Raw genomic sequence first — 4,666 nt, forward strand, 5'->3', positions numbered from 1 at the left:
GACCAACACAGCTACCCACCTAAAACAATCATCGTTAAATATGTTTTAAATTGTGCTACCAATCCCTCTATTTCTGACTGCTTAGATCAGAAGTGTCAAATATGTGGCCTGCGGGATGGATACGGCCCATGCAGGTCTCAAATCTGCCCTTCCCTGGGAAATTCCTTCTACTTCCTTTCCAGGGCTGCTGCTGCCGCACAGTAGCTTGTTTTTCTCTCAGCTTCCTCCATGGCTCTTTGCTTCCTGCTTCTTGCCTCTTCCTTCTCAAACACACAAGACACACAGCTTCTGCTTCCTTCCCCAGGGCTACCCCTCCTCTTTGGGGAAGGAAGAGAGGGGGAGGAAAGAGAGAGAGAGAGAAAATAAAGTTGGGAGTCCATGGCAGGTTTAAGATCAACATTTTATGGCAGGTATAAGCTTTTCTGTGCAAGCACATTATTATTACTTCTTCTTTTGGAGGGTGGGTGGATGGGTTCTTCTGACAAACACAATGTACATTGAGAAATTTATTTTTAATTATTCTGAAATTTGTTTTTGAAAAAAGATTGGATTTCTCTGTTTCTATGTGGATTTATTTTCTTTCAAAAAGAACCTGATTAGTTATTAGAACACTTAGATTGGTTCTTATATCTTGGAGAGTGGAATGATTTCAGATGCCAAACAGTAACACTTTGGTAATGAGACAGGAAAACTGGTTCTCAATTCAGTCCAGGAGGATGCATTGTCTTCTTGAGCTTCATTATCACTTGCAATTCAGCAGTCTCTCTTTCTAATTTCCCTTTGCAATTCCTTTTGTAAGAGCACTGCTACTCATAGGTCAGCAACTTAATGTTGTGGTTTCTATTGTCAGACTTGTGTCCATTTATTCTTTGCATCCTCCTGGACTGAATCCTCCTGGATAGAATTGAGACATAAGTTTCCTGTCTCATTACCAGTGCTGATATCTCCACATCTACTACCCCTCTGCACATCACACCTAATCTAATCAAGCCTGCTACTGTCATTCACCTGCCATTGCCATTTGACATCTGAATCACCTTTATAAAGTTTATATCTCACCTCATGTTACATTTTATGGCATGCATGGCCCGGCCCAACAAAGTAACATTTATGTCAGATCCGGCTCTCTTAACACCTCTTTGACACCTCTAGCTTAGATTCCCCCTGACTTGAATTGTTGGAAGTGAAGGACTTTGCACTGTCTCTTAGCCTCAGACTTCAGAGGGGGTCTATAAGAGAACTAAAGAGATAGAGAGATTAGGACACTAACTATCCTTTCCTTTCCTCTCTCTGATGCTAACCTTTTTGATGTGTAGATTGCTACTCTTAAAAAAACTTCCTTCCTATGCCAGCCTTCAACATCTTGGCACCATGACAGCAGGACATGCTTCTTCCATCTCTATCCATCTTCATCTGTTAGATTTTATTAGAATCCTGTCTCTATCCTTTCTAGAATGGAATTCCTTAAATAAAGGACTCGTATTAGTTTTTGCAAAGATAAAGAGGCTCCATGTGTAACTTTGTTTCTTGCCTGAACACACTACTCAGATAAACTCTGCTGCATTATGAGCCTTGAGCACGCTGCTACTCAATGATAATCCTTCATGAATGTTAGGTATAGATAATTTTTTAATTGCTTTCATAATTTGGCATACTAGAAGTACTGACATTATAAAACATGTTAGGGGAAATATTGAAAGATCATATGAAAGGGCTATGTTCTCTGTTTTGATCACTCTATCTATGGGCTTGGTTCCTACCTAGAATTTTTACATGCACAATGCCAGGGGATGAATTTCACTAATTCTCTGCTCCCATGGAAGTTCAAAAATCCATTCCTGCAAGACAAAGAACCCCCTAGAACAGACCTTTTGTGAGACTCGTTTTTGAAAAAGAGTTATGTATAATTATTTTTAACTCTTCAAATCAAGGAACTGAAATGTTATAGAGCAAAGTAACAGTGATTTAAAGAAAAACATATAAACCCCCATAAACAGCCAAGTGGGAAATGGTTACATATTCTACTAAAAGTTTTTTTTAATCAAGATTTTCACATTAGCTTGATTTCTGTATCTTGGTGTAATGAAAACACAGAAACAAAGAGAGTTAGCTCATCACAGTGGGCAAAATAGTGATTTGAACATGAGAGGCAGATTCAAACTTGCTCACTAAGTGCTCTTGAGAAACCACTCTCCCTTAACCTGCTTTACAGGGCTTTTGTAGACATAAACTATACAGAATGTGTTATAACCTGCCCTTGGAACAGGAAATGAACAAGGCTGACTCACATTCCTCTGAGGAGGAGAGCTAAAGGTTTCCCTTTATTGTGGAGGTCAATGTAAAGCCCTCCACAGTTAACTAGTTTTTAAATTAGGGCAGGGGATGATTTTTACTGATTCTCCCCTCAGGCAGAAGTCTAAAAATCTGTTCCTGCAGGACACAGAACTCCCAGGAACAAATGGGGGTGGGGCAGAGTTCTTCTGTGGGAGGGGGGGAATCAGCAAGATTTCACGGGCATGAGCAGAAGATCCCTATGTTGTTTCATGGGAATAAAGTGGTTGAGATGTAGAATGCTGAGGTGCCTTTACAACTGAAAGCCATATTGAGGGGCAGAGGGGAAGTCCCTGGGAGCATGACTGAGCCTCTGGCCTGAAAAAGTCTCCCACTAAAATAAAGAAAAGATGGATCTGAAGAAGGTTGCTAACAAAGAAATAAGTACAGTACCAGTACTATCTTCCACACAGCCTTTTATTTTTGTACACCTTTCCAGAATGTCAAGCAAGTACAGCAAGGCAAATAAAATGCTTACAAGTTCCCCTTCAATAATATAAGAAAACAAGAGGATTATAGCTATCTAGATTCTTAAACCAACCAATGAAGTAAATTAGTTGTTGTAGATTTTCTGGGCTATATGGCTGTGGTCTTGCCAGCAGCTGTGACCAGCATCCTCAGAGGTATAACACTGTGTCAAAGTTGAGGATGTCAGTCACAGCAGCTGGCAAAATGTCAGGTACTACTATGCCAAGACCACGGCCATACAGCCTGGAAAATCTACAACAGCTAATGAACTCCAGGAGTGAAAGCCTTCGACAACATAAATGAAGTAAATATCGGTTTAACTGCTGATGTAAGAACATATATTATCCACAGTAAACTAAAAAAAAACCCCTTAATTTTAAGTGGGTTAGCACCAGTGGCTGCATTGCTACATCACTGGACATTCCACAATCATTTACAATTAGATTACCCTGTGTGGACAGGCGAATCTAGCTGCAAATTACTGCTACAGCACAATTTCCAATGATGTGCAGATGCAGCCCTGGATAAACAAAAAGCCCAAATGGAACTAGACAGAGTGACCAAAGCAGTACACTGTATTATTATTATCATTGTTGTTGTTGTTTCTATACCATCCATAGCTGAAGCTGTCTGGGTGGTTTACAAAAAATATAAAACAATAAAATTCAATAGATAAAAACATTAAAATTAAAAAATATTTTGTTGTTGTTGTTTAGTCACACAGTCGAGTCTGACTCTTTGCAATCCCATGGACAAAGTCATGCCAGGCCCTCCTGTCTTCCACCATTCTCCAAAGTCTGCTCAAATTCATGTTAGTTACATCAGTAACGCTGTCCAGCCATCTCATCTTTTGTCGTCCCTTTCTTCTTTTGCCTTCTGTCTTTCCCAGCATCAGGATCTTCTCCAGAGAGTGCTCCCTTCTCATTTGGTGGCCAAAGTATTTGAGCTTCAGCTTCAGCATCTGACCTTCCAGAGAACAGTCAGGGTTGATTTTTCTTAGGACTGACTGATTTGATCTTCTTGCAGTCTAAGGGACTCTCAAGGTTCTTCTCCAGCACCACATCTCAAAAGCATCTATTCTTCTGTGCTTATTATTTTAAGATACCATAAAAGCATTAAAGAATAGACCTGAGTGAAAAAGATCTGACCCAAACACAAGAAAAACACATGGCTAATCATATTGGATCCCTGCATAACCAGGGAGGTCTTAAAAGGCCTTAAAAAAGACTACCTTAACCTTGTGCCTTAAAGATAGCAAATTTGGTATCAGGTGGACTGCAGCAAGGAGGCTGTTGCAAAGATGGGGAACCACCACTGAAAAGGTCCTTCCACTAGTTGTCTCAGAGCATAAGCAGAGCCAGTTTGGTGTAGTGTTTAAGTGTGCTGACTCTTATCTGGGGGAACCAAATCTGGTTCCCACTTACAACTGCTGGAATGGCCTTGGGTTAGCCATAGCTATTGCAGGAGTTGTCCTTGAAAGTGCAGCTGCTGTGAGAGCCCTCTCAGCCCCACCCACCTCACAAGGTGTCTGTTGTGGGGGGAGAAGATATAGGAAATTGTAAGCTGTTCTGAGTCTCTGATTCAGAGAGAAGGGCAGGGTATAAATCTGCAGTCGTTGTCTTCTTTCTCAGAGCATGCACAAAGTTCAACAAGAGGTTGAAGGAACCATTAACTCCTACCCAGCTATCCAGACACCACATTGGGTGCAGACCCTGCCTTGACAGGGGCCACCAAAACAACGATCCTGACCCCCGAACAACCAGCAAAGGAGGTGGATGCTGACTTCCCCACTGGCTGGACAGCACCCCAACTGGATTACCCGGAGCACCTACAGCCTGACCCTGACAGACCAGTCAATGCTGCACCT

This window comes from Heteronotia binoei, chromosome 3, assembly GCF_032191835.1.
Source record: "Heteronotia binoei isolate CCM8104 ecotype False Entrance Well chromosome 3, APGP_CSIRO_Hbin_v1, whole genome shotgun sequence".
Classification (NCBI taxonomy): Eukaryota; Metazoa; Chordata; class Lepidosauria; order Squamata; family Gekkonidae; genus Heteronotia; species Heteronotia binoei.